The 18,460-nt window shown below is 44.4% G+C and overlaps 1 protein-coding gene across 1 annotated transcript in view; it reads left to right on the top strand.

Moving 5' to 3' along the window:
• Positions 1-18,460, top strand: part of LOC141145293 (uncharacterized) — a 123,901-nt gene that overhangs the window by 27,266 nt on the left and 78,175 nt on the right. The window lies entirely within an intron of this gene.

The following is an 18,460-nucleotide window of genomic DNA, read 5'->3' as shown; positions in this document are numbered from 1 at the left end:
CCAGTGACAGCCCCTGTTGGAGTAGGTCATTTTATATAGTGGTTAAGCTGCATCAACCATAGCTTCCCAGGCAGACACCTCCGGCTTGGCTGAGGACGCCCATTTCAGTAGAACTTCTTTCTTTGCATAGTACAAGAGATACGTTATGAGAAGCTTAGAATGATGGGAGTGTTGTTCGTCATCAGGGATTCCCAGTAATGCTAGAGACGGAGTGGGTACTAGGGTGAGTTGTAGTCTAAGATTTATTTCAGCAAAAAAAGCCTGCCAATATGACACAATCACGGGGCATTTCCAGAACATGTAGGAACCCTGTTGGAGTTTACAGCGAGGACAAATGGGTTCCCTCTCAGGGAACATTCTATGTAGTTTCTCGGGGGTATAGTATACCCAGTGAAGAAATTTAACTTGAATCAACTTGTCCCTAGCGGAAATAACAATTTTCGGGCCCTGTTCCAAGCTATCCTCCCATTCTTCCCTGTCCAGGGAGGGGAAATCTCCCTCCAGTAGTCCCATAGTTTTCCCATCCCAGGTATGTCAATGCAAAGAAGGGCACCATAGAGGGACTATAGTGGTTTATCTAGATCCCCCAGAGTCAGCATTTCCTCAGTAGGATCCGCTTTAATAGTAGGAGACCGAGGGAACTGAGCTCCAACAGCATGACGCAGCTGGAAGTACCAAAATAACATCCAGCCCGGCAGACCGAACCTCTGAGACATTTGCGAGAAGCTCAAAAGAATACCTGTAGACATAACATCCCCAATGGTTTTAACCCCATACCATGGCCAAAGCTGGGGGTCCTGCGTTGTGCGAAGATGAGGTAATCCAGGGTTGCCCCACAAAGGATGAGCAGGTGACAATTGGCCTGCGATGGAAAAACGCAGCGTAGCGGCCTTCCATATTCTCCACGTGATACATGTAGGTCCTGGAATGAAACAGTATGCCCAGGGGCCCCTGTAAATTAAGTTTTGGAGATCCATTAAAGATCCCAAAAAAGCTGGCTCCAAACAAGTAGCCGCATTAGCGCTAGAGCACTGAAACCACCAATATGCACACACCAAAACCGCTGCCCAGAAATAAACCCGGAAATTGGGTAAAGCTAAACCCCCCCCCCAACCTTGAAGGGAGAGACAATGTAGCTTTAGCTATGCTGGGGGAGGCCCCATTCCTTATAAAAGAAATCAAACAGCTATCTATTTCTTTGAAGAAGGAAGCGGAAACCCATACCGGGCAGTTACGAAATATATAATTAAAGTGTGGGAGAAGCATCGTTTTTACCAAATTTATTTGGCCTAGTAGGTTCTAGTATGTACATATTTACATTGGTCCAAGATAGACAAATGTATCTATGTGAAAAATATAGCATACCTGGAATTCTTCATTAAGTTGAACACTGGACAAACCCTCATCCAAAAATGCTTCGTTCCATAAACTACTGGAAGCCAGTTTTCAACCACTGCACAGTGGTTGAAAAAGTATCTATAAAATACGGGTGTTTAAATAAATGAGGGGAATCGTCCCAGGTCCATAGATAGGCTCTTCTGATGATTGGGCAACAATATAACAGTCGCAGACAGAGAGCTGTCTTGCCAAGAACAGCAGGCAGTAAGACATTAGTTCTTCGAGTGACTCTTGGAGCCGCTGTAATCTGAATGGAATACTGTATATGGTGAAATCTTTGTTCCAACTTTTTTTTATATAATCTTTATTTTGGTTTTTAAGTACAGAAGAAAAAAGGCACATAGAAAACAATGTCATTTCTGTGAAGTCATAAAAACTGCCCATTACAGCAACTGGAGGACTCATAATCGTAGTGCATGTAAAACAAAGTGTGCAGTACTCTCTGTGCCAGAAGTATGCATAGGAAAAAAAGAAACAAACCCAAAGGGTAACATATGTGCATGCCTGTTGGCTCTCGTAAATTTCACAGCATAAATAATAACATGAAGGTAGACCAAAATAAGTAGTACAGACTGTGCATTCTCTGTATGACCTCCGCACTACCATCCTGTCTGTAAATTGGGCTGCAGAGCTATGAGGTACCTCTCCATGGCGACTGTGTTCCATCTTTTTAAAGAAAATAGAAGGATTAGTAATAAGTCTCAAAGAAGTTTTCCAGCATGCTGGGAAATATGTTTTATGCAATACTTATCACCTGAAATAATTGGAAGTGCTTGTTAGTATGTATTTATACAGTGTATTTCTGCAGGTGAAGTTGAATTGAGTGCATTGTTTGCTTTGACTAGGCTTAGCATGTAAAAGAGCCCATATTTCAGTGCCCTGTCATGTTACAGTATGGTTGGCCATAAAAGGCCTGATCATGGGTCCAGTCTGATGCTTGATTCAATGAATGGGTCTTTATAGATACAGCAAAATAAATGATTTGGACAATGGAAATTATATATATTTTTTTCGAATAGAGCGTTGCCATCTTGTTGGAAATGTAACTTACCCAGGAGGAGATTTTTCACTTTGTTCTTCCCTCTTTGCACTGTGAACTATACATAAAGTGTTTCAGTCTATCCTGTGTAGTGCTACCCCCCATAGGAGCCACTGGATAGGATGGGTCCCCTGTTCTTTGCCTCAACCTTCCCAAGAACCTCAGCCTCCCTGACACACCAGGTTGAGTGTACAGAAATACAATATCACAGGAAATCACTAAAAGTAAAACTTAGTACCCAATAGAAGTGCTTTTTCAAAGAAAACAGGCATCAAACCAGTAGTAAAGGCACACTTAATATATTTTCACCCAATATGGTTGGTAACTAGGTAAGCATAAAATGGATTAACAATGGTAATAACACAGTTTAGCATACAAAATGATTAACAGTACAGACTAGGCAAAGGATGATATTTGGCATTCAGATCATAAACAGTAGAAAGGCCACCTCATGTGCAGCTGTGAGCAATACTAAAGTTTAATCTACCGAGTGCTGGGACTATACTGCCAGAGTGCATTTATGGTGACAATGCTAGACCTAGACTGGGCATGCACTATACAAAAAAAAGGAGGATGTTAGCAGTTGGTGGCAGGAAAACAAAAGTGACTTTCAGAATAATTAGTATGGGAGGGGGAGTCCTTTGAGATGTTCTACTGCTGGCTATTGTTGGGGCCCTTTAAGAGTGCCAGTGCACTTAATGACAGTCCCAGTTAACCTGCATGCAGTATAGGTACAGTATAGCCTCAGCACAGCTTTAAAGTAGATGTGGTTCAGATGCGGTAAAGGTTCAGTATAATGCAGGATAGGGTTGGCATAGGTGCAGTCTAGGTTTGGAATGAGTGCAGTATGGGAGTGATATGGATTGTGTTCACTTGGTGTCCTGCTCTCAGTGACTCAGTGATAGCCCTCTCACCAGTCCCCAGGATGCTGTGGTGACCTCTCGCTGTAGAAGGGGTGCCCCATCAGTCATTCCCCGAAAGCATACAACAGATTGGGGCATATACCAGATTCCAGTGGCAAGAAAAAGTGGATTCTTGTGGCTGGGATCACAAGTGTATGTGGACAGCTGTGGCCACTCAGCCTGTACAAAGCAATAACAGCCTTTGCTCCTTCCATGTATTTGCACATCCAAGGACAGATCCGATGCATCTGTTTGCTTCCAGGGTCAGAGTTTTGTGAAAAGTCCCTTCAGCCAGTCCTTAATCAGGAATGAAGGCTTTCCTTGCCACCATGTAATAGAGCTGAGCCCGACACCAAATACCAGTGCTTTTACATGAAGTCAGTTATGCTTCTGTATAACCAGAGGTACCCAAAATCATCTTCCTTTTTGAAGGCTGAGTGGAACAGCTAGAAAGAAACAAAAGGTGAATATGTTGCTGCTGGGAAAATGGGCATTTACCACTTGCATCTTTAGGCTGTTTATAAATGTCCTGGACTTCAAGTGGTTAAAACAAGCTCATGGCTACAGGGGCAGCCATGAATGTGGTATATTTTTTATTCATGCTGCAATCTCACTGCTCAGTTAAAGTGGTCTGGGCAGCACTACAACTGTCCAGATCACTTTTACGCTAACCTCAACTTGACGTTAGCATTTTGCAGTGTTTTTGAAATAGTTTTTTTTTTTAGCGTTTGCGTTTTTTTAGAAAAACTATACTCCCACAAAAGTTTATAGCTCAAAACTGCTCACAACTGCAGAATAGCCGTGTTTTTCAGCGTTTTTCAAAGTTAAAGAATTATTACAGCTGAAAAACTCCTCTTCAAACCCACTAGTTTTTTGTCCAGCCAGAAAACGCCCCTGCCAAAAACTGCTGATAAAAGCCTATGTGTGTATGGACACATAGGATAACATGCTGGGGAGTTTACTGGCTGTAGAAAAAACGCCTGAAGCCAAAAATAGCAGCTGTAAAAACATCCAGTTTGCATGAGGCCTAAAGAGCCAGTAATGTGGTAAAGTGCCCCAACAGGGAGAGCAGGAGGAGACTGAGGAACATTGTTTCCCAATCTCCTTTGTGTGTAATGACGCCAGTGGTGACAAGCATGTTGTCGCTTCCGGCTTCAGTTCTGTAGCCAGGGCAGCAGTTAATCAAGTGTGATCTGTGCTTGATTAAGGGTAGGGGAGGTTTTGGGGCTCCATAAAGAGGACCTTCCACTTGCCCATGCTATCAACCAGGGGGCATGCTTGCCCCATTGTGATAGCAAAAAAAAAATGTATAAAAAAATGAATTGTAATAAAATAAATAAAAATCATTGAAAAAATGTAAAAGCACCTCCATCTACTCCGCGCATACATGCAAATGCAAACATGCGCATGGGGCCCTCACATGTATGTAAAGAGTGATTGCACCACACTTGAGGTATTGTCGCAAACGTTGGATTTGGAGCAATACTTCTAGGTCCATGATTCATGGTTAACTCTAAAATTATAACCTTTAGGCTGGATCCACGCTATTGCGAATTAGATGCGAGTTTCCCCACATCCAATTCGCATGTCAAGAGATTGTATGAACCGCTCTATTGAGAGCCATTCACATCTCTGGAGTGACTCCGGAGCAAATTCCTGTGTGCCTTCTGGTCCATTTCAGGTCCGAATTCAGCCAAAAATTTGGACTGAAATCAGACCTGAAACGGTGAACAGAGACGCTCTGGACCGCTGCTGCTCTGTACTGCAGTGTGAACCCAGCCTTAAAGACTTTTAAAGTGTCACCTATGAAAGATTTTAGGTTCCATAGTTATTCACTACACTATATCATGGGTGCCGACAATTTTGAGTCTGGTTTGGTATCAGTTTACACGACACAACCCCATCTCTTTTATTTTACCTAACAATTGGTATTATATCATGGTTGTGTGTACTAAAATTAATTTTAGTATATTTTTCCAACAAATATACGTGTGATAAATAGTTGAGCAAAAATCATGCAACATAAAAATTGCAACTGCCACTATTTAATTTTCCAGGGCCTCTGCTTCTAGAAATGTTATAATTGTTTGGGGGGTTCTAAATAATTTCCCCAGGCCCAGAGTAGTTACACTAAATGACAGGTTTGTTTAAAGTTCAACCCCTGGAAAGAAAAATAAAAAGACCCCCCCCAACCTTTACACCAGACAACTATAAAAGTCAAGCTGACCAGTCTTGTTCCCATCTTGGGTGATATAACTGCTGAATGCTGCAAGACCCTGTGAAGGACCTTGTAATGGGGCAGTGCGCATGTCACTAGGAAGCGACATGAGAACTGGAGAGCAGAAGAAAGAAGACCTGAAACCTGGCGTGTCATGGAACCAGAATTTTAGGTAAGTATTTGGAGGTTTTAAAAGATTTTTCTCGAAGGAGAGATGAGCTTTTAGGTAAATTAAGTGACCCGTCTACTATGGTTATCTAGTAAACACAGCAGCTGAATGCTTTTTCTGTTTAATCCTGCCTGGAATCCTTTCAACGGAATCTGAAAATGAGGGCAGCAGTTCAAAAGCCATCAATATAATTGTTTTATACACATTGAACCTTGAAGTCAGTGCTGCCCCCTGTTTCCTTCGTTTTGTATTGTCTCTTTAGATCTGTTTGTACCCAGTGTCTTAATTGAAAAGCTTGGGTGTGTCTGATGTGAGATACAAAAAGTCTCTGGTGAATGAGGGCTGAGCCTTTGTACAGTATGCATCACTATACTCTGTTCAGCGGACAAGATAACATTGTAAAGACATCTGCAAATGCATTTCAGTCTGGAACCTAAGCATAGTTACATAAACACTGAGAGGCTACTGTAGGAGAGTACAGATAATAGCAACCAAAATGAAACAGCAGTTATACAAGTGCAGCCTAACCATAAATGGTTTGTTATAGGAGGAAGAGGGTTTTATAGCTTTGCGCACTGCCAAATGTAACCCGTGAGTTTCCATAGTAAGTGCTACAGTCTCTGAATATTGTGCATTTAGTCTTCTGTGAGCAAGTAGAATACTGTACCAAACAGCTCTGTATATAAAAGTCTCCGTATTTCACCCCATAGTATTCCCTCTGACTACTGCATCAAATAAAGGCAACAATTTGCATCCGTATCATAGCAGTTATTGTGACTACAGAATTGATCAACTCATAAATCCCTATTACCCATATTTATTAATTGCCCTGTTCTCAGTGGATCAAATAAATCTTCTAATGCAGCAGAATCAGGAAATGTCAGTGTACTGCAAATCATTATGGTAGCATAGGGCCGTGTTATTATAAGCATTTATGCACACAAAGTGCTCATTATAACACAATTTCCAACATGCTAGAAAATCTGTGGTAAGGGTTTTAATAATATTTTTTATCTGTCACGCTTGTTAGAAGTATCCCGTGGGTCAAACTAGGGGAAACACTGAGCTGAAATCCGTTGCATCATATACACCAGTAGTGCTGCCGGGGGCCGCATGTGGCCCTTTGCTTGCCTTTATCTGGCCCTTGGGGCACTATTCCTCCCACTGACACCAACAATGGGGCATAATTCCTGTCAATGATATGAACAATATGGCACTATTCACAGTCAATGGGGCACTATTCCTCTGACACCAATGATGGGGCACCATTGATCTTTTATTGAAAAGAATCAAGCAACCAATTTTATACAAAAGTAAAAAACAAAACCATAGTACAAAACTTCAACAGAAATCCAAGGAATACACATCCATGTTCAGAATACAATATATACATAATCCATTACCAAAACATTTTTAGAAAACTATTTACATAAAGCAGCAGAGAGGGCCTAAGAGGCACAACCCATCACCTATGTACGCAGCCATTTATCAAAAATTAATCCAAAAATAATAATATAGGGTGATAAGAGACAGACAGCCACACCCGGGAAAGAGAGACTCCTGGCAGTCAGGGAGGCTTGAAATCCCTACACGCCTTCAACCAAGCCCCCCGATGCAAAATGTCATACACCACCACCTCAACAGGAAGGATTTTATGCCGAATGCGTTCCAGGTGAAATAACGGACTACTAGGCTAACTAAAAAAAGTGTATCCAAACAAAAACCCCACCAGTATTGAATGCTCCGTACACCCACTCAGCATAACCCAGCCTGGAGAGGAAAGGAACACCGAGGGCCCGCCCCACCTGTTTGTACACCTCTATGTTAAAAGGGCAATGAAGCAGAAAATGGTCCATAGTCTCCTCCTCACCTGCACACTCCTCCCGAGGACAGCTACAATCCATCCCACTGCGGAATTTCAAATTGTCCCTAACATAGAGCCTCCCATGGAAGCACAACCAGGCCAGAACCCTAAATTTAGGGGGTACTCTGTCCAAATTAATGAGTCTTAACCCTGCCCTCAAAACTGGGCCTGGGCAATCCCTTAAGGCCAGTGGGTCATGAAAGACTTAGCTCAAGACTCGACTCATAAGGACTTTCCTCAGAACCGATCTGAGATCGTCAGCCGACAATCGCCACTGCCGTAGTAACTTCAGGCACGGAGCGACATAGGCTGGTAGCTGACCACGATGACCCCTGAGATTCTTCACTTGGCCACCTTCTTCCCAAAGTCGTAGAAAAGGCCTAAACCAAGATCTAAAAATGCCTACCCATCCAGGAGGTTCCACTGCAAGCATATTACCAATGCAACTGCAGTGAAAAGAAAAGAACTGGGTTGACCATACCTAAGCCACCCTCCCTCCTGGATAGATAGGTGACATTCCTCTTGATGGGGTTCAGTCTGTTCCCCCACAACATCTGGAAGAACACACTACTGACCCTAGCATAGAGAGACACTGGCAAGATGCAGACAAAGCTGATATACAAGAAGATCGGAAACAGGTAAGTCTTAATCAGATCAACCCTTTCCCTCATAGATAACTTCCATCTCTTCCAGCTGACCACCTTAGTATTGGCAATTTCCAGTCTGCCTTCCCAATTTTTGAGGTCATAATCGCCGGGTCTGAATTCAATGCCTAGAATCTTAATTCTTTCCTGGGGCACTGTAAAGGTGTCCGTGAGATCAAACCCCTCACCTTCCTTTCCCATCCAGAAAACTTCACTCTTTTCCTGATTGATCTTGGAGCCTGATGCTTCAGAATACCGTGATGTCAGAGAGACCACCTCCTCTGCTTCATCCGCCCTGGTGACAATCACCGACACATCATCCGCATAGGCAACAACCCTCAAAGGCGGCTCACCCGGGAGCCTCACTGGCACCCCACACAACATGCCGCTCTCTAGTCTCCTGATGAAGGGGTCGATTGCAAACACATAGAGCAGGGGACTCAGGGGACAACCTTGACGCACTCCAGAGGCAAGACTGCCCAACCCAACCATTAACAAGAGGAAAGCTTTCTGCCCCCTTTTACAAGACTTTCAACCAATCGACAAAACCACCCGGCAAACCGTACTTACTAAGGAGCAACCACAGGTACTCATGGTTAACACGATCAAAAGCCTTTGCCTGATCCAATGTCAGCAAATACTTTCCCCAGCCTGCAGCCATGCATCCCTCCAAGGCCTCCCGGACAGCTAAAACCGCTGTGAAGGTGCTCCTACCCTGGACCGAACAGTGCTGATGGCGAGAAAGCAAAGACTCTGCTACTGACGATAGGCGCCAGAAAAATATCTTTGCCAGTATCTTTCTATCGACATTAAGAAGGCTGATGGGGCGCCAATTCTCAATCATCGAAGGATCTTTACCCTTTGAAAGAAGAATCACAGCCGAGTGCCTCATGGAAGGGGGAAGTACCCCCTCAGCAAGGCAACTGTTAAAAACCTCTACCAAATGTGGGGCCAGAATAGACTTAAAAGCTTTGTAAAACTCAGCCATCAAGCCATCCGGTCCAGGTGACTTTTTGATGGCAAGCTGTTCAATTGCCCTCATCACCTCTTCAACTGTGATCTCCTCTGTCAGAGTCATCAATGGGACATCTTCATCATTTAGACCTGGAGTAGAGTCCAAAAAGCTTTCCATCTTGTCACGGTCAAGCTCTTTCCTCCCAAGAAGGTCAGCATAAAAGGACCTCACGACCTCCAGGATCCCTGACCTGGACTTTGTCAAGGAACCTGTACCATCCTTAAGGCCAACGACCGTTTTAACAGCTACACCTTGTTTGCAGTTCTGGTAAGGGTCAGGCGAGTGGTACTTCCCATAGTCCCTTTCCAGAACCAAAGAGGCATGCCGGTCATATTGACACTTCCTGAGAAGGAGTTTCACTTCGGAGATTGCCCCAGGATCTCCTCCTCTCGAGACAAGAATATACAGCTTCCTCCGTAAACGTTGGTAGGTCATGTATTTATTAAACTGCTTTCTATTGGCTGGGCCTCTGAAGAATCCAGCGATCCTCTTTTTGGTCAGCTCCCACCACTCAGCCTTGCTGCTACAAAAGTCCAGGATGGTCACCTGTGCCTGAAAGAATTCCTCAAAGGATTGTCTAACATGTTCTTCCTTGAGTAGAGTCGAATTTAATCTCCAGATGCCCTTACCCCTCTGAGGGGCGTCTGAAGCATTCAGGACCACAGATAGAATACAGTGATCAGAGAACTCTACTGCCTGCACCACTGGGGGCAAGAAAGCAGAGGTCTCCTTAAAAAAACCTATCTATCCTACTCTGACTACTACCTCGATGGAAGGTGAACCCGGTGTCATCTGGGAGGTGCTTAATATGCACATCCACAAGACAAGCATCCCTAACCATACTATTTAAAAAAACGCTATCATATCCCAGCCTGTCCTTGAAGTCCTTCCTGTCCTTGGGCCTAGTTACTGTATTAAAGTCACCTCCAAAGACCACTTGCCGGGATGTAAAAAGAAATGGCTTGATCCTTGTAAAAAGGCATTTCCTGTCCCACTTTGTGTGCGGCCCATAAACATTAATTAGGCGCAGGTCCTGCCCTCCCACAAGGACGTCTGAGACCATACATCTCCCAATCTCCACCTCAATAATCCGCCGGAGAGTTACCATGCCGGTTTTAAACAACACCGCCACACCTCGGTAAGACTCGGCCACAAGAGACCAGTAAGATGGACCATACCTTCACTCTCTCTTGGCCATATGAATATCTGCCAAGGAGGTGAGCCTAGTCTCTTGCAAAAATAAAATTTCAGCATCTAATTGGCTGAACAAAAAGAAGGCCATAGAACGAGCTCTTACTGACTTAATGCTGGCGACATTTATTGTCACCACTTTTAACGGAGGGGGAACCGCCATTTGGGTTATTGGGTGGATTGCTTCTTAGCTCCCCTCTGCTGCTCATCACCAGAAGCCTCTCTCTTGAGTCCGCCTCAAACTCCATTTCGGAATCAGAACTTCGCTCCGTAGAAGCTCCAGATGAAATATCCCACTTAGAGGACCTATGACGGTTGGAGACAGGCACTGGAGCCCGTTCCGTCCTCACCGCCTGCTTCTTCCACTTCCCAACCTTCCTTCTCTCCTCCAGGTACTGCAGGTCAGCTTCAGAGATGCCCTAATCTCTTTCTTTTTTCTTTGAAGTCTTTCCACAAGACTTCTTTACAGAGGAAGAAGCAACATTTTTAGTACACACTACCACTTCTGGTGGGGGGGGGGTGTTCCCTTTGAGTCAGACTTAGGAGGGGTAGACTCCTGGGGGGTAACTGACTCGGGGGGCACAGACTTGGAAGGTTCTGACACAAGACGAGAGGGTACAGTAGGCTGGGGGGACACAGAGACAGATACAGAAGGAATACTTACAGACACAGGAGGGGCGGCCACAGGAACTGGAGAGGGATCCTGAGCAGGACCAGGGGAGTCGGTCACCGCAGAGGAGGATGGTACACCAGGGGCCTCACCCTCCATCCCGTCCAGCCTTGACAAGTCATCTATTACCTCCTTCTCCATATTGTGCTAGGCTTCAGGACATCTGCTGTAGGGGTGGCCAAGGCGCAGGCACAGGTTGCACCTGATCATGTCGGTGTAGTCCTTAGCCATATGACCCTGACCCCAACACACACTGAACATATCAAGGCTGAACAGGAGGAGCTCAAATGCTCCTTTTCTCCACAGCGGTGACACAGCTTCGGCTGACCAGGGTAGAAAATAGTCATCCTATCCCTCCCTATAAAAGCTGAGGAGGGCAGGTGATGGACAACATTCCCATCCCTGGCCAACCTGACTGTTACTGACCAACCCCCAGTCCAGATGTTACGCTCATCAAGGATTTTGTTGGGCTTAGTCAAAACCTCTCCATAGTTCCTTAACCAAACCTCTAGATCCCGAGCAGGGACACTCTCATTAGTGAGTATGATGGTTATCTTTTTCACCGTTGACCTCTGAGAAACCGCAACTGGGACCAGACCTTCCCATTCAGGTCTTGACCTGCACCGAGCCTCATATCGCTCCCAGAACAGGTCAAGACCCTCTGGCCTGGTGAAGCTAATAGTATAATCCCGTGTCCCAGCTACATGTATTAGGGCATACAGGTCATTTGCCCCAAAACCCATCTCCAAAATCAAATCCACCACTGTACGCCATGCTGGAGGGATTGCACCACCTTCCCATTTGAGAATTACCACAGTTCTTCTTGGACCCCCAGCAGAAGCCAGAGACCCAAGACCAGATCCCGGGGTGCCCAAAATGGTAGGCTGCAGGGGGAAACCTGCTTGGGAGCGGAGCTACCAGGAGCACAGCACACCACCTGAGCAAATGTAGGTTTATCAGGGCCAAGGCCCCACACTGAAGTCACAGTAGTCTGTGCATTATTATTATTATTTGCTTGGACTGAGCTGGGACGATTGTCCATCAAACTTGCACAATTGCTATCAGTCACACACATGTTCAATTTCACATCAGGAATAGTCAAAGTTGCTGCAATACCAGCTGTCTCCTGATGCTGCACTGTAGAGTCTTCATCAGCTGTGGGGCAAACAGCTTTAGACTCAGCCAAAGGAGGGTTAATGGGCTCTGCTGACACATAGTTACATAGTTACATAGTTACATAGTTAGTAAGGTTGAATAAAGACACCAGTCCATCCAGTTCAACCTGAGTGAGTGTGTGTCTACAACCCTGACCCTTGTCCCTAACCCTGTACATCGCACACTCACATCAGTCCCTACCCTCAATCCAAGGTCCCCATTCATATACTAGGGCCAATTTTGGACAGAAGCCAATTAACCTACCAGCATGTCTTTGGACACCTGTAGTTCCTTTTCAGAAATGTCATTTTTTAAATGCAGCTCTTGCTGCGCTGCAGCATTAGCAGGTACAACATTGCTACACATAGTATTGGCAACTGATTGTCACTGGGCACACTTTCAACATTGCTCATGGTGTTAGATGACACAAAAACAGTTTCATCCCCTGCTTGGGGCTTGACATTATCAGGCACATTATCTGTTATGTCCTCATCACCAAACGCGAGCTGATCCCCCCCCCGCATAGGAGACTCCATTACCTGGATGGCCCTGAGCATGCCTCCTGAGTCCTGGGAAGGCATGGGGCTGCTTACCTCTCCCTGAGGGGGCAGGGGGTCAGAACTGGGGGTCTCCTCCTCCACCTTTGCTATCCTTCCAAACCTTTGCTCATTGCTAAACTTCTCCTTGAAGGGCCCATCTCTTCCTTCCATCATGGCCACAATGGTCTCCTGGTGTTCCACCCAGACTTTGGCCAGTTGGATCTCCGGATCCATCGATCCACGTTTCTGGCTGTGCAAGCCCTCACGCTGCCTTCTCAAACGCCTAAGCTCTGCTCTGAGTTTGTACAGCTTGTCCCTCTCCCTATTCAGAACCTTAATCCCGGCCACCACTCGCTCCCGAATGGCTCTGGAACCTTCATCTTCACCAGGGGCAGAGAGATCAGCTTGTATAGGGGCAGGCATGTCACCCAATGGCCCAGGAGATGGCTGAGAGCTTCCAGCAGGAGAGGCCCCTCTGGCCTCCATGGCTTCCCCAGAAAGGGGCCAGGAGGGCTGGGAGAGATTTCCACACCACTCCCCTCTCACACGGATCACCTGGAGCAGCTTCAGAGACACCTTCCTCCTGACACACCTGTGCTCCAATGATGGGTGGGGCACTATTCCTCCCCTGACACCAACGATGAGGCATAGTTTACTCCAATTGGCGCTGGGGCATTTTCTACTTCCACTCACCACAGTCTGGGCCCCTCAAAGTCTGAAGGACAGTAAACTGGCCCTTTGTTTAGAAAGTTTGGAGACCCCGTGTTATTCAGTATTAAGGTGGTTCTAAAGGCGTCCTTTACCTGTATAGGCGGTTTTATGGTAAATGTAAACTAACATCTTAAAGTGGTATTTAAAGTGGTTATAAAAGCTGAAGGTTTTTTTACCTTCATGCATTCTTGTGCACGAGAGCCTCGACTCTCCGGGGACTCTACCTTCTCATTGGCTGAGACTGCAGTGGGAAGCCATTGGCTCTTGCTGCTGTCAGTCACACCCAGTGAGCCAATGAACAGGCAGAGGGGGCGGGGGCCAGCAGTGTTTCTGTGTATGAATAGACACATAGAGCCTTGGCTTGGGAGCAAGCCTGCTTGGGTGCCCCCATTGCAAGCTACTTGCTCTGGGGGAACGTGGCAGGAGGGAGAGGCCAAGATCTCCAGTGGGGGACCTGAGAAGAGGAGGATTGGGGCTGCTCTGTGGAAAACCTAAAAAAGAAAGCCTTTAATATCACTTTAAGTGCCCCTAGTCAAGAGGCAAAGCAAATATTGTCTCTTCTTTAGAAAGTTCTGGGAAACACATGAGAGTTTCTATTTCTTATATTTTACGCTGACATAGAAAACAAAGGACAATAAGGCCCTGATCACACCTGAGCGACGCTGTAGAATTGAGGTTCTTTTTTTCCTCGATTTTGTGGTGCATATTTGGAGTGGCACCATTCATCTTGAATATTGACAATCCCGGCAAAATCACACCGCGTTTGAGGTGCCATTAAAAAATAACCGCAACCACGTCTTGAGTTTTGCTGTGATTCTGGAATCACAAGCAGAATCGTGCAATTCTGCCAGTAATTCCAAAACGCTCAGGTGTGAACAGGGCCTGAGAGTTTATTTGGTGTGTGATCATTCTTCATTGTTGAATGTCCATAGTCTCCTGATTTGACCTTTCTTATCTGAATCAGGTAGCATTCTCATGGCTATTAGGCAACTGCAACCAGTCTAGGCCGGCAGACCTCAGGTTTAAGAAAGCCGTCATGTGTGTTAGAGAGACTTGTCTGACCGCTGTTGTTAGCCTCATAATCTGACCCAATGTTAGTGCATAGCATGTTGAGCAGATATTCCCCCTCTATTCTCCATTGCTGGAATGCTTGTGCTATATGATGAGTCCTGTTCAAGTTTGAAATTGAGCCACATTGTATTGTGAGATGATTAGATCATACTTGCGCATCCATCAGCTTTCTCATGTCTATTCCCAGCCAAGCCATACACAGCCTGTTTTTTTTTTTTGTTTTGTTTTTGTTTTGTTTTTTTACTCACCAACACAACCCTCTCACCTATTGCTAGAGTTAGTTTAGTATTTTAGGTATATACATTATCTCACAAAAGTGAGTACACCCGTCCTGTTATTAATGTCTAAACCACTGGCAACAAAAGTGAGTGCACCCCTAACGGAAAATGTCCAAATTAGGCCCAACGTATCAATACTTTGTGTGTTTACCATTATTTTCCAGCACTGCCTTAACCCTCTTGAGCATGGAGTTCACCAGAGTTTCACAGGTTGCCACTGAAGTCCTCTTTCACTCCTCCATGACAACATCACTGAGCTTGCGCTCCTCCACTTTCTGTTTTAGGATGCCCCTGAGATGCTCAATAGGGTTTAGGTCTGGACACCTGCTTGGCCAGTCCATCACCTTTACCCTCAGCTTTTTTAGCAAGACAGTGGCCATCTTGGAGGTGTGTTTGGGGTCACTATCATGTTGAAATACTGCCCTGCGGCCCAGTCTCAAGGGAGGGGATCATGCTGTGCTTCAGTATATCACAGTACATGTTGGCATTCATGGTTCCCTCAATGAACTGTAGCTACCCAGTTCCGGTAGCACTCATGCAGCCCCAGACCATGACACTCCCACCACTATGGTATAGGGGGGGAGGTGCTGCGCTAACCAGAAGAAAGCTGTAAATCTCTGTCTGTGGTCAATTAATAAAATGACATAAAATTGCATAATAAATAGCATAAATAAATGTTGACACTAAGAAACATTCAAGTCTTAATAATCAGCATCATGTGTATGTGAAAAAAAGTGCATAAAAAATCCTTTTCAATTGGTATATACTAAATAACAAAAAAATTGCATGTTAAATCGCATAAATAAGTGTTGACACTAAAAACATATAAATCTAGATAATCATGTGTTGGTGCACACGATTCCCCTGAAGAAGTCACGTGATCGGTGATGACACGCGTAGGGACGGAATAGGCTGTTTCACATTGCTAGACACAGAACGAGTTCGCTGCTCGTAGGAGAGAGGTTTGCTCTGCATTGTTTTTATGTGAGTACATCTGCTTAAGGATTTTTAATAAAGCATTACCTGGTTAATACATGCTTCACTATCAAGTACCTTTGTCCTGCATATTCCTGTACATACATACCTGAGATGTGGAGGCTGAGCTAGGATCCGCGCTGGTCCAGGACCCCTGATAGGACCATAGCCACTTGTAATCAGCTGCCATTAGGATAACCCAACACCGGCAAGCGTGGATATAGGGACGCGATTGAGGCTCAGGACCTGGCGTTTTAGCTACAATTCATGCGGTTGACCTAGCACTGCTAGGTAAGGGGCCACTGCTTACATTAGTGTTTTATGCACGAAGAGGACACTGAGTGAATTGCATCCCAGGCACCCCACTGTTGTTTTATTGAATACACCAAAACTTGCTTTTGCACCTTCAATGACTTTTACACTGGCACTTTAAGTTTGCTGCACTTACTGGCATGTCATTGGTCATTTGTTTCTCAGGCCAGCACAATATATTTTATATCACTATTATTGGGACATTTATTTATATTATTTATTATCCATATTGCGTTGGATTGATGTGTTTTATTTGCGATATCTAGATCACCTTTAAGCACTGGCACTTTGTATGTTTTGCACCATTTATAAGGATATGTTTTTGATGGTTATTTCTGATTTATTCTATATATTTTTATTTAGAATTATTCACATAAGGTAGTGTTTATGTCCCTTTGTGCACCAACACATGATTATCTAGATTTATATGTTTTTAGTGTCAACACTTATTTATGCGATTTAACATGCAATTTTTTTGTTATTTAGTATATACCAATTGAAAAGGATTTTTTATGCACTTTTTTCACATACACATGATGCTGATTATTAAGACTTAAATGTTTTTTAGTGTCAACACTTATTTATGCGATTTATTATGCGATTTTATGTCATTTTATTAATTGACCACAGACAGAGATTTACAGCTTTCTTCTGGTTAGCGCAGCACCTCCCCCCTTATACCTCAGTTTGATTTTGGGCTTATGTCTGACCCTTGCTTCGGTGCATGCAGCTGTCCAGTCGCATACGTGCGTTTTTACTATTTTTCTGAGTTTTTGTTTTCTTTTTCCAATTGGGTAGCGCAGAAATATTCTTATTACACTCCCACCACTATGCTTGACTGTAGGCAAGACACGCTTGTCTTTGTACTCCTCACCTGGTTGCCGCCACACATGCTTGACACCATCTGAACCCAATAAGTTTATCTTGGTCTCATCAAACTACAGGACATGGTTCCAGTAATCCATGTCTTTAGCCTGCTTGTCTTCAGCAAACTGTTTGCAGGCATTTTTGTGCATCATCTTTAGAAGAGGCTTTCTTCTGGGATGACAGCCATGCAGACCAATTTGATGCAGTGTGCGGCGTATGGTCTGAGCACTGACAGGCTGACCCCCCCAACCTCTGCAGCAATGCTGGTAGCAGTCATACTTCTATTTCCCAAAGGCCTCTGGATATGACGTCAAGCACGTGCACTCATCTTCTTTGGTTGACCATGGCGAGGCCTGTTCTGAGTGGAACCTGTCCTGTCAAACCGCTGTATGGTCTTGGCCACTGTGTTGAAGCTCAGTTTCAGGGTCTTGGCAATCTTCTTATAACCTAGGCCATCTTTATGTAATGCAACAATTCCTTTTTTCAGATCCTCAGAAATTTCTTTGCCATGAAATGCCATGTTAAACTTCCAGTGACCAGTATGAGAGAGTGAGAGCGATAACACCAAATTTAACACACCTGCTCCCCATTCACACCTGAGACCCTGTAACACTAATGAGTCACATGACACCGGGAGGTAAAATGGCTAATTGGGCCCAATTTGGACATTTTCACTTAGGGGTATACTCACTTTTGTTGCCAGCGGTTTAGACATTAATGGCCGTGTGTTGAGTTATTTTGAGGGGACAGCAAATTTACACTGTTATACAAGCTGTACACTCACTACTTTACATTGTAGCAAAATTTCTTCAGTGTTGTCACATGAAAAGATAAATTATTTACAAAAATGTGAGGGGTGTACTCACTTTTGTGAGATACTGTAAGTAGTATGGGGTTAAAATAAAAGAATAGTCTGTAACATCTTCCAGAACACACTGAACATGAAAGAGAGACAACCTTTTTTTGCACATAAAAGTAACACACATGGAAAGAAAAATTAATGGCGTTACAAGAATGAGCCAATATCTCAACTCTTTATGTTCACTCTAAACAGGGCGCATTAAATGCATGATGCATTTTACCTTTTAGACATTTAGTTTTTTTATATTTAGTTGTCCTGAATGGCAATATATAGATCAGCATGTTAACAATACAGCATGCAGGACCATTTTCCAACATCCCAAAACACAACCCATTGGCAGGAATAAATCCTGTTAAAGACCAACTATTTTCTCTTGTCTTGACTTGGGGATATGCTGAAGTTCTGTAGCTGATGAGAGATCTGCCTGTCTATAGACACCCTAGCCCAGTTAATTTTTAATTAATTAATGCAACAGACATTGTATGGTAACAAAAGCCAACCAATCAGATTTTACCAACTTCATTTTAGAGCACTTGGTGAGAGTGAAACAGTGAAAGCTGATTGGCTAGTAGGGATGAGC

The sequence above is a fragment of the Aquarana catesbeiana genome, linkage group LG05 (assembly GCF_042186555.1).
Source record: "Aquarana catesbeiana isolate 2022-GZ linkage group LG05, ASM4218655v1, whole genome shotgun sequence".
Classification (NCBI taxonomy): domain Eukaryota; kingdom Metazoa; phylum Chordata; class Amphibia; order Anura; family Ranidae; genus Aquarana; species Aquarana catesbeiana.
The sequence above is the reverse complement of the archived record's forward strand: the minus strand, read 5'-3'. Positions and strand labels throughout refer to the sequence as shown.